Raw genomic sequence first — 13700 nt, 5'->3', positions numbered from 1 at the left:
AAGGTGGGATCTACAGAAAACGGTCAAAGCAATGGAAATACACCTAAATATAATGTATGAGGACTGTAGAGAGAGCACATCAACATGAAAACAAAGCCAAAACCCAGGGTATTTTTTGAACATTATTTTGACCTACTTCCCACTAATTTTAAGCATAGGGGTTTGAGAAGGAGTTGGGACTGTTGTTTTGGCATAAAAGTTGTTCGAGAACCAACACAACATTTCTCCAGTAGGATTTTGATTAGACTACTTGGATATATAAGCTCTGACCAACCTATTCTCATGAGAAAACTATTTTATTTTACAAATCTGTGATTTTGAAGGATGTTGTACAATTTGATTTGTACAAAAATGTATCAGAATCAGAATTAGCTTTATTGCCAGGTATGTTTGCACATACGAGGAATTTGTTTAGTGACAGCAGCTCCACAGTGCGACAGAATGACAGAGACAGGACAGGACACAGATAATAAAAAAAATTATGTACAAATATACAAAATGGACAATGTGCAATATAGCACAAACACAATATACAAAATATACAATTCAGTAGGTACAGGTATGTTAGGTGCTCATTTGAAATGTAATAAGTATGTGTTAAATAAAAAGTATGATAGTGTTGTGTGTTACATGTTTATTGTTAAGAGTTCAAATGTTCATGAGATGGATTGCCTGAGGGAAGAAACTGTTCCTATGTCTGGTCATTCTGGTGCTCAGAGCTCTATAGCGTCGACCAGACGGTAACAGTTCAAATAGGGAGTGTGCTGGATGTGAGGGGTCCAGGGTGATTTTACCAGACCTTTTGCTCACTCTGGATGAGTACAGTTCTTGGAGACTGGGGAGGGTTGTACCAATGATTCGCTCAGCAGCCCGGACAGTTTTCTGAGGTCAAACTTCGTAGCTGAGCTGAACCAGACAGTTATAGAAGTGCAGAGGACAGATTCAATGATGGCAGAGTAGAACTGTTTCAGCAGCTGGCGAAGGAAGTACAACCTCTGCTGGGCCTTTTTGACAATAGAGTCAATGTGAATGTGCCACTTCAGGTTCTGAGAGATGGTGTTGCCCAGGAATCTGAATGACTCCACTGCAGTCACAGTGCTGTTCATGATGGTGTGTGGGGGGGAGTGCAGGGGAGTTTCTCCTGAAGTCCACGATCATCTCCACAGTTTTGAGCGTGTTAAGCTCCAGGTTGTTAAGACTGCACCAGACAGCCAGCTCCTTAACCTCCTGTCTGTAAGCAGACTCGTCACCATCCTGGATGAGGCCGATAAGTGTGGTGTCATCTGCAAACTTCAGGAGCTTGACAGAGGGGTCTTTAGCTGTGCAGTTGTTGGTGCAGAGGGAGAAGAGCAGTGGGGAGAGAACGCAGCCCTGAGGAGCTCCAGTGCTGATCGTACGGGTGCTGGATGTGCATTTTCCCAGCCTCACTAGCTGCTGCCTGTCTGTCAGGAAGCTGTTGATCCACTGACAGAGAGAGGTGCAGACAGAGATTATCGGAATAATCATAAGTTTATACAAGACTCTGTACCCATTCCTGTAAGCATCTTCTTTGGCCTGACGGAGCTGTGTGAGTTTAGCAGTGAGCCATGGTTTGTCGTTGTTGTAAGTTAGATGAGTCCTTGTAGGAATGCACATATCCTCACAGAAACTGATATAAGATGTTACAGTCTCTGTGAGCTCGTCCAGATCATTTGCAGCAGCTTCAAAAACACTCCAATCAGTGAGAGAGAAACAGGCTTGTAAAACCCGCTCTGTCTCATTAGTCCATCTCTTTACAGTCCTTAATACAGGTTTAACTGATTTCAGTTTCTGCCTGTAGGTCGGAATAAGATGAACCAAACAGTGATCAGAGAGTCCTAAAGCTGCCTGTGGGACAGAGTGATAGTGTCCTTTATTGCTGTGTAACAGTGATCTAGTATATTACTGTCTCTGGTGGGACATGTAACATGCTGTCTGTATTTTGGCAGTTCACGGGGGAGATTTGATTAGATTTATGAAACTCGATCCCAGACCCAGATGCTGTAGAACGCCCATAAATAGTTCCATTCTAGCTGATCAAAAGCTTTCATCGCATCTAGAGATAATAATGCGCATGGGGAGGACAAACTATTATTTGAATTAATAATATGTGACCCGTTCTGGCAAAATGAGTCGGAAGTCGCACGGGCTAATTTTGAGCTACAGGCAAAAGAAGTAAAAAAGGTCAGTTTTGGACGAATTTGAGGTTTTCACAAAAAATTGTTCATTAAGCCCTCTTCTAGCGATCCCAATACTCCAAATAGTAATTAAACATCTAAAATGATCTTTATTTGTATGTTTTCTGAGAGGAGTACCTTTTTCTCTGCGCACTTCTGGACGACGGCTACTGCTTCTCACCACAAGTTGTAAGTCTATTGTTGCAAAGTGCAGCATTCTAGGGTTGTTAATATTCATATCGAATTCTCGATGACATGAGTCCAAACCAGTGAAATATGATTTTCAAACCCATGCTGATGACAAACGTGCTGACTGACATTTGCAAAGCATAAGTGCACAAGATGCGCCTTTCGGCGAGTGCCCAATCTCCCTTATAAAGTACATTAATGCCAAATATGTATTGGCGAGATTCACATCATAATCTGTTATGACTGACATGAACGTTTAATTAATAGTTGGGGGAGAATCTGATGTGTAACATTATATTTGATCCATGCATTACAGTAGGTCTTAATATAGATCTGTCTCAATGTTACATTAGCTGCTCTTGATTAAATACTGTTTATTTGCATCTTTGTTCTTGTTTTTAATAACAAAGATAAAATAAAAATAGCTATAATATAATAATTATTATTAAGAAAAGAATTGGAGGAAAATATACAACGTTGCTTGTTGATTCTGCTTTGGAATCTTTAACTCTTTTTTTCCAAAATCAGATCTGCTGCTTCTATTGACTTCAAACAGCTGTAGCTCAGTAATATTTTATCCGAGTCCAACAAGTCATATATCATTTTGAAGGTAATTTAATGGAGAATGTGAAAATAAAAATAACTCATTTTTGAAAAATTGCACATTCCGACTCATTTTGACAGCACCAGTCACATATGATATAACCTGCATAAGTTATCCGAAGCTGAGCGAGATTTAATGAATCCTGTTTGGTCATGATGAACTAGCTTATTCATGAATTTCTCTAGACGACAAGATAGTACTTTAGCATATAACATCAGTCCCTATCAAAGAAAGTGGCCGGTAACTAGAACAGGAAGTAGGATCTTTATATTTTTTTAACAAGAGAGAAATAACAGCTATATTAATAGATGGGTGAAATGAGCCTTGAGTAAATGAAAAATGTATCACATCTAACATGAGGGGGCCTAAATCCGACCAAAAAGTAGTATACAATTCAATTGGAATGCCATCTATGCCTGGGGATTTCCCCTTGTTCATAGATTGAATTGTTGACTCCAGCTCCTGAAGAGAGATCGGTTCAGACAGGTATTCTGAATCTGAATCTGACAGCCTAGGTAAATCAAGGTTGGACAGAAAAGATGCAAAAGAGCCAGGGTCACCATCAGCAGAAGTAGTATAGAGGTTAGAGTAAAAAGAGTGAAAGGCAATATTAATGTCTTTTGTGTCTGTCATAATGAGCCCAGATTGGGATTTCACTGCTGAAATATTAGCAAACTTTTCATTGTTGCGTAATCTTAGGGCTAAAAGGTGGCTTGGTCTACTCCCTTGAAAATAATAATTCTGCCTGGATCTTTGGATCAGGAACTCTACCCTGGATCGCAGTAATGAGTTGAGTTCGGACCTAATCGCTGTGATTTTACTGAGTGTATTGTCTGAGAAACAACGCTGATTATCTCTAGTCAGATTCTGGAAATGTGATTCCAGTTCAACTATCTTTTTGTGTCGGTTTTTCTGAAGGAAAGAGGCATATGAAATTTAGTTATTCCTTATAAACCCTTTAACTGCATTCCAAAGTGTTCGAGGAACATCCACTGAACCTTGGTTAATTTCAATAAACTCAGAAAATTTATTTCTGAATTGACTGCAAAAATTTTCATCCTGTAACAATTTAGGGTTAAATCGCCATCTAGTATCAAGATTATCTGCACAAATTTCCATCATGATCCGACAAAGATAAGGAACAGATATCGGCATCACGAACAGCTGAAGATAAAGAAGTAGAAATGAAAATATAGTCAATTCGCAAATAGGATTTATGAGTAGCAGGAAATAAAGTGAAAGACTTCCAGCAACGAGGATGAGGTTACACATTGCCGAAATTTGTCAGAACACAAAGCTTGAGAGTATGATTCCTTTGGTCCAGATTTATCTAGGATATGCGACAATACAGAATTCATATCTGCACCCAATACAATTTCAATATCTAAAAACTTCAAGAGATAGCTTGACAAAACAGAGAAAAAAGTAGGGTCAGGAGTACAAAGGGCATAAACTGAGAGAAATACAATATTCCTATTCTCCGCTATTGTTTTTATATGTGTTTTCTACCATCTGTATCACAACCTTTATCTAAAATAGTAATATTTAAAGTCCTCCGGACCAATATTAGGACATCCTTGGTTTTAGTATCCGAAGATGAGTGAGATACCACTTCATAAAACGTATTATTACACCTGCGTATATCCTTCTCTTTCAAATGGGATTCTTGAACTAACACTATATCAATCTTTCGTCTTTGCAAAAAATCCAGAAAACCTGTACGTTTGTGAGGGCCATTTAGCCTATTAATATTACAACTCAGAATATTAAGGTCAGTATCAAACAGAATTACTGCATAATAAGACAAAATACAAGTTTGAAAATAAAACCAGTTGAGTCTACCATTAAACCACCCCCCAACCACCCTCCCGGTTACCATTAAAAAAAACATAAACACATTCCCATGAACTATGGCAGATCAAACCAAGAACAAACCTTGATCTGCCAGCAGACCTTAATATGGTCCGTGGCGTCAACAAAACCTGCACATTACTGTAGCACCAACATTTGGCCCCATAGTCACATATTGACTAGATAGTATTTCTATAAAAAAAAAAAAAAAAAAAAAAAAAATATATATATATATATATATATATATATATATATATATATATATAGATAGAAAGAAAAGAGAAATAAAGAATACAACTAAAACAAATAAAATATAATAATCAGTAAGCGATACTGTATGCACAATGAACTATGAATTAAGAAGTGAACATTAAAGTGAACAGTGAAAGACACAGTCACCTAACCATTTAGAGCATCTCTTCTCTGATTAGACAGCAAATGTCCAGCTGAAGTTCACTGAGAGTTGGTGGATGAAAGGGATCTGAGAAAAACTCTTGCTTCTTCTGGGGAATATAGCATTTTAGGTTCACCTTGATTGAGAATGACCTTCAGCGTTGCAGGATAAATAAGAAAATTCTGGATGCCAGTGTCTCTCATCTCCTTCCTAATTGGCGTACATGCACTTCTTCTTTTTGCGGTGACCGGATACAAATCTGGAAAGAAAGACAGCATTGCTCCGTCGGAAGTTTTCACCGGGTCATGAAGTCTGGCGGTCGCAGAATGAGCTCCCTGTCCGTGTACCTGTCCGTTAAAGATGAAAACCTGTGGTTTAGCGCGATCTGAGGAGAGCCTTGTGTACACGCAATGCGCTCGCTCCACTTCAATCTCTTTGCCTGCCAGAGACGGGAGCCACGTCGGTAGCGATCTTTTCAAAAAGCCCATAGGGTCGTCCTTTTCGAGAACCTTCAGGCAATCCAACCAGATGCAGATTGCTGCGCCTATTGTGATCCTGTAAGTCCACAACCTGTTGCTCGAGCGTGGCAACGCGTCTATTTTGATCTGCAACAACGTTCTTTTGTTCTCTCATCTCCCCTGTAAGAAGATCCAGTTTAGAGCATAGCGACTGAACAACTGACATGTGAGAAGCGAACTCGTTCCGCATCGCCGTCAACTCGGTTCTTAGAATGTCCTCAAAGTGTGTAACAGTGTTCACCATCTTGTCCATCATATCGCTTGAGTTCGGTGACTTGGATTTCTTCTTAATCGTAGAAGCGACAGAGACAACTCCTGTTTACGACTGCATGCCATCAGGTAAAGCACAGTCAATGAATAAAACTTAAAACATAATGAAAAAAAATCAGCAAAAAGAGGCCAAACGTACAGAGCTCTACTCAAGTGCGAATAGGTTCATGAGCACGTCATGTGACCCTGAGAGATTTGCTTTATTAAAGTCCCCTAGAATGATTAAAACAGAGTCTGGGTGTTGTTGTTCTGTGTCTGTGATCTGATCAGCGAGTTTCTGTAGAGCTGAGCTTGCGGAGGAATTTTGACACTCACGAGAATGAACGAGCAGAACTCCCGCGGTGAGTAGAAAGATTTACAGTCGATGAAAAGCGTTTCTAGATCTGAACAGCACATCTTCTTTAACACTGTTACATCTGTAAACCATCTTTCATTGATGTAAAAGCATGTCCCGCCGCCGTTCGATTTCCCCATTTCCGCGTCGCGGTCTGCTCTGATCAGCTGGAAATTATGCAGATGTAACGCGCTGTCTGGAATAGCGCCGTTCAGACAGGTTTCCGTGAAACACAGAGCAGCAGATTTTTTATAAACAAGCATGAAGCTCCAACACCCTAACCCCACTGCTTAAACTAACCCTCAGTAGGGCATGAGCAGATCCTATGAAATCATAGACATTTTTACAAATTCACCACCAATTTGCCAAAATGTAAAATTATGATTGGTCATGATAGAGTGTTGGATTTGACACTTTCAGGGAATGTTCTCTTTCACTGAGGAGGTTATAACTGGGTTGCGGTGGGTTTTTGTGTAGTCAAGCTATAGGGTTATCTGTCTGTGCAAACAGATTTTTTTGCATAGTCGAGTCTTTCTAAATAGACATGACACAACGCTTAATCAAATGTCTGAAGGATTTGCAAGCCTGTCTGTCTTTCAGACTGTGCTCACAATGTTGAGGCCAACTGTATACATGTTGGGTGAAGCCAACTATTTAGGTCTGTTAGTCTATCGTGGAATTAACTTGAGAAAAAATAATGGATTTGTTAAGTTGTATTCATTTGAAGAATGATGCCATTATAAATAAGGTACTTGGACTTAGACTTAGACTTTTAGATTTAGACATTTTTATTTTATTTTTTTTATTTTTTTACATACATTCTGTACATACATTCATTCATTCATTTACTGCAGTTGAATCCAGATTACAGTGTTCCTGGTCAAATATATTGCCTTGAGTGGCATTTAATGTCTATTTCCCAGACATGTGTTGGCCAGGATTTCTAAATTGTCTAAAATGTCCAGGTTTTGACTTTGTTCCTTTTGCTTTCATACTTGTTGAAGGTAATGGCTGAAAAGTAGTTTCAACAAAGCCAAAACCCAGATATTTTAGGCAACTTAGAAATCCCGGCCAGGGCATATCCAGGAAAAAGAGGACATGCGGTCAACCTACCTAAACCTAACCCTCAGCAGGCAGATCTTATGAAAACATACAAATGAGATCATAGAAATTCCTATGAATTCACCACCAATTTGCCAAAATGTAAAATAGTTATGAATGGCCATTATAGTATGTTGGCTTTGACACTTCCAGGGAATGCTCTCTTTCAATGAGGAGGTTTAAATGCAGTTATAATTGAGCTGCTGTGGTTTTTTGTGTAGTTAAGCTATAGTTTCATCTGTCTGTCCAAATAAACTTGACATAACATGTTATCAAATGTTTGAAGGATTTGCATGTCAGTCTGTCTTTCAGAGCATGCACACAAGAATGAAGCCCATAGTAGTCTGAATGACATGTATATGTATACATATAAGCCATGGTACTATGTAACCTATTAATTCTGTGGTTAGTCTATTGTGGAATTCATTCACTTAGAGAAGTGATAGATGTGTTAGGTTATATTAATCTGAATGATGATACTATCATTCATAGATCTAATGTGAACTATGATGTTCTTGATTGCTTAAATATATTGCCTTGAGCAGCGTGATTCTGTCAAATGAGACATGTTGCTGGATCAGTATCTGGCATAGAGCAGCGCTCATATAAACCAGATTTTTACAACATTCTTATTAACCTATTTCCCACTGATTTTAAGGATAGTGATTGGGGTTTGGAAAGAGGTTAGTACTGTTGTTTTGTCAAAGTTGTTCTAGAATCAACCTGGCAATTTTCTCCAGGAGGTACTGGATTAGAGGACATATACAGTGCGTTATATAAAATCTCTGACCAACCTACATATTAACTAAGGATTTTCTTGCCAGTCTGTCTTTCAGAACACGCTCACAAGGGCGAGGCCATTTGTAGCCTGATTAACATATTTAGTGAAGTCAAGATACTCTGTTAGTTCAGCTTCACAAATAAATAAATTAATAAAAATAAAAATTTGCTTTTAAAATGACATTTTAACAAGACAAATGTCTGTTTTAGTATGAAATCGAACTTATCGAAATCGAATCGGGTTAAAGTGAATTGGTCTGTCCCACTCTTGTGTAGGGGTGTTCTGGTATAAAGTATTAGCTTGGAGAGTCAAAATGTCTTAATTTAAAGATAAAAGCCTCCGTTTATCTTCGGAACACAAATTAAGATATTTTTGATGGAATCTGAGAGCTCTCAGACCCTCCATAGACAGCAAGGGTCCTTACACGATCATGGTCCAGAAACGTAGCACGGAGATCGGTAAAATTGTGGCATCAGGGGTTAAACCGTAATTTTACGAAGCTACAAGAATAGTTTCTGTATACAAAGAAAACAAAAATAATGACTTTATTCAACAGTTCGTCTCCTCTACATCAGCGAAGCGCCATTTTGGAGAATATCTGCTGGACGGAAACTGCGTACGCTCTTCTGTGTCCGCCGCCCTGCACGGATACGTCTTCTACGTATATTTACGCTTTGTTTTGAACAAAAATAGCGCATCCGGTATGCGGCCAACACAGAACAGTATACGTAGTTTCCGTCCAGCACATATTTTCCAAAATCTGAAAATTTTCCAAGTTCTGTTAATGCATGAACGTCATATTTGAAGCGCACTTGCAATCCAATAATCGCAAAAAAATAAATACGGTTTTGGTGCTCTTTAAGGCGGCAGGCGCAATTGCTTTAGCGCCTCAATTTCAAGCGGCAAGTGAACCCATTATATTGTATCTTTCTCTTTACTACTATAGTAGGCCTACATTATGAACATGAATTAACATCAAAAGATAGGCTATTTTATAAGAGATCCTACAGTACAGGTTAATTAAATGTCTCACGTAAAAGCTCATTCAGTGTTTCAAACTTCAGAAAATGTGTAAAGCTTGTAAATTGCAATGTAATAATACATTTACCATTCTACGTCCATAAGCTCATCAGTCAGCTAGAAAAATAACTATAAAGAGGAGCATTTTGCTATATTTATGCGCTATTGCATATTAATATTTTTACTTAACCTGTTGTCTACATGATTCAACCTACTATAAAATTGCATTTTTACTAATGAAGAAAAACAGACTGAATGTGTGAAAGGCATGTGACAACATAGGATGCATTGAGGAGGAGCCCAAACTACTCTCAGTGGCCAAGTTATGTTGACATGTGAAGTGACATACTGCCAAGTATGGTGACCCATACTCGGAATTCGTGCTCTGCATTTAACCCATCCAACATGCACACACACAGCAGTGAACACACACCCGGAGCAGTAGGCAGCCATTTATGCTGTGGCGCCCGGGGAGCAGTTGGGGGTTCGGTGTCTTGCTCAAGGGCACCTCAATCGTGGTATTGAGGGTGGAGAGAGCGCTGGACATTCACTCCCCCCACCTACAATCCCTGCCGGACATGAGACTCGAACCCACAACCTTCGGATTACGAGTCTAACCATTAGGCCACGACTTCCCCTTATTTATGGCCCTTGATATTGGTACAGATTCTGTGTAATGAACAATTCTTTGTGAATATATTCCAAGTTGGAAAAGACATATTGTTCCCACTGTAAGTGGACCTTAGTTGCCAGGTCCTCTACAAGATGGATTAAAATGATGATAAAGTCAAGAAAAGATGAGACATAAATGCATGACAGCATGATTGAAATGTAAAAAAAAAAAAAATAATAAAATGAATAAAAAACACTTTATTCTGTGGCATGTATACAAATTATTTGGCGCCTAAGATTTTTTATTTTTTTTGTCTGGAGCCCTGTATGGGGTTATTTCATATGTATATATGAATATGCGCAGTATTTGCTTTGATGCACTTGGCATTATCCTGTAGGATGCAGGATGAAAACTGAAAATCAGAGCCCAGGAGAACTGAATCCTCAGCTAAATAATTCTCTTTATTGGATTCCAGATCAAAGTTCAGTGCCTCATGTGTTTCCATCACGCTAATACCATTTTAAAATGTTCTTCACAAGCCGAGGACAGATCTATTCTGCCAAGACCAAACACATTAACATTGTCATGTACATCGCCATGCCAATCCCTATGAGAGCTGCATGACGGAGCTATATTTAAAAGAAGTAAACTATTTTTCATATGTGAAATCAAAAGTAAAAAAATAAATAAATTACTAACAATGTTTTAAGGAGTATACTGTATCTTTTTCCTTGGAATTGTAATTAAGTGCAATGACTCCTGACAGTAACATTTGTGGTCTCTTATGTAATATATTGTCTTGGGTGGGTTATTGGAAGGATATTCCTTTAAAAGCAGATTTTAAAGACTGTGAAAGACTTTTTTTTGAGGCCTAAACAACATTCTTATCAACCGATTTACTTTGATTTAGGGGCTTATATAGTGGTTAGGAATTGAGTAAGATTTTTCCAGAACAGAAACTTTTTCGCTAGGTTTTAGATGAGAATACATGACACTTCCACGGACTATTTTCTTTCACTGTCATAACACACGAGAGGAGACACAAGCCAGAGATGTTCTTCTCACACCGATCGCAGATTAACTAAACATTTAGCTGTTTCAACCCAACCCCGCTCTGAAGGTTTGACATGTTCCATGATTAACGCTTTATTTAGATCCCATCACAGGAGAATCCGGTACAGCTTCAGGAGAATGTATAAATGAAAAAAAAAATGTTGGTGTCATGCAGAGAAGGAAACCATGAGTTTTCTTTCATAAAAGCACAAAACAGCTCTCAAAGCTTTGCTGGTTCAATTACAAAGACATATTTAAATCATAAAATCTGGGTCATTGCACATGATTACATACTGGTCTGTACACCATTTTTTAGTATATTCTTTGGAAAACTCCTTTAGCCAGTAATAATACTGTTTACAGAAAAAAGGCAGGCTCTTCAAAGGGTGCAGGGCTGCTTCAATCAGTCATCAGATTTTAGGTTCCTCATATCGGCTTGTGGTAAAGCATCGCAACACTGGTCTGTAATGCTACCTGAGCAATTATAATCCATTTTATAGACTTTTTTTATTTTTTTTTGAAATTCTGTACTGAATATAGTGAACACAGACCAAGCTTCACCCATATTTCACAGGAGCATCTGAGAGGAAACCTTCACGTCAGCATCCTGCTTGGCCGACTCTATCCAATCTTGTTATTTTGAGGAAACCATAAAAGCAAGTTGATCTGATTGACTTATAAATTCTTCCTTTTAATAACAAGACTGCTACAGAGACACAATATTATTTCATCGTCTAAAATCCATTTTGCTCCCTGAAAGCAGTTTGTGCAAGTGAATATAAACTCCCAGTGTCCCGTAGACATGGGTGATTAAATATACATGGACGTGTAATGGACTATACAATATCATTTGGTACATACAAACAGTACAGATAACATTGTAATAGAACATTACAGTGAAACTACCCGTCTGCAGTGTCATCATTTACCCTCAGTCATACAAAATATCTAACCTGTCTTCTCCATTCAGTGAAAGCCAGCTGTTGAGCGAAATGTTAAATGCAAAGACTAGTGCTTTTCCTACTTTCATTGAGAACATCTGATATTTTTTATGTTCCATGAAAGAAATAACAGATTTTGAAAACAATGCGGGTGAGTAAATGATGCTAAAATGTGCATTTTGGGCTGAACTGGTCATTCTATTAGTTTCCAGAAATAGTGGATGCTGTTATAGTCTTTCTAGTTTGCAACTCAATATAATTCTATTAAAAAACAAGCATTAAGACATAACGAATGGCATATGCGCAGTATTTGCTTTGATGCGCTTGGCATTATCCTGTAGGACGCAGGATGAGAACTGAATATCAGAGCCCAGGAGAGCTGAATCCTCAGCTAAATAATTATCTTTATTGCATTCCAGATCAGAGTTCAGTGCCTCGTGTGTTTCCATCACGCTAATACGTTTTAAAATGTTAATTTCTTCACAAGCCGAGGTCAGATCAAAGCCATTGATGGCATGCTTGACTGAACAAACACTGCTAAATGGTAATAAATATAAATTCTACTCAAACCTATAAACAGCTTTTGTATGACGTTAAGCTATGTTCTCTTTCATCAGCATTCATAACTCACAGCTCATTAGGAGGCATTATTGCCGATTTGTTGACTGTAGCTCGAGGAGAAATGTTCAGTTTCCACCAAATATCCGTTTTTTTTTTTTTTTTTTTTTTTTTAACAAATACTGTTTTAGTTGAGAGTTTATGCAAGACACGATTGTGTGGTTTCTTTCCTTTTCATTTTTTTTTTTTTTTGGTTTAAACACAAATTCAATCAAAACATGTTGAATTATAACTAAAACCACACAAATAGTAGTACATTGCCTACACAATGATTACACAAACATGTGCAGTTTATAAAATTAGTTTGCACTAGATAATACAACACTGGAATTAGTAATATGTCAAAATATTAAATATTAATATTAAATAATAAAAAACAAACGGTGCCCTGCTAAAAATACATTCTGTGTTAGTCAAACATCAACTATAGCAGGCATTCATGAAGCATTACATACAGTAGATATGTTTAAATTGCAAAAAAAAGAACATTTCAGGAACTAAAACGTTGACGATTTTGCGTGTACTTAAAGATCAACATTGCCCTCTTCTGGAGACACAGAGTACTACAAAATATGTACTAATAAAGCTCACAAATTCTTAAAAAAAACATATTACTATTTATAAGTTTTGTCAACACTACAAAACAAACAAACAATATATAAGCTAATTAAATCACACAATAAATAACAAATCACTCAATTCTCATGACTATTTTTTTGTCAGACCACTTTGACCAACTTTTTAGCTGTTTGCAACATCATGCATGCATGCAAAAAAAACAAACAACAAAAAAAAAATTATATATATGGGGATTATTGATTACAATTAGAAGTGCTGAAAAATACTATTTCACAATAAAATATAACTTTGTGTTGTAAAGGTGTATATTGGTCATTCAGCGCAGGTATTACTGCAAAATGTAATATGCGTAGTCGTACGGACAGCTCTTAAAGCTATAGTTCACTCTTTAAATTTAAGTCTCTTCTTCACAAAAATCTGTCATATGGCTTCTTTCATGGTGGTTTTTGGGGCTCATTTCCATTCACTTTCAAACATGCTTTTAAATTGCTCCTTTCATGTTAGACGATGGAAGACCATGGAAGAAAAAAAAATGTCATATGACTTTGGAATAAACAATGGCAGATTTATTATTCATTCATTTATATATATATATATATATATATATATATATATATATATATATATATATATATAATT

Source organism: Barbus barbus, assembly GCF_936440315.1.
Source record: "Barbus barbus genome assembly, chromosome: 44".
Lineage (NCBI taxonomy): Eukaryota > Metazoa > Chordata > Actinopteri > Cypriniformes > Cyprinidae > Barbus > Barbus barbus.
The sequence above is the reverse complement of the archived record's forward strand: the minus strand, read 5'-3'. Positions refer to the sequence as shown.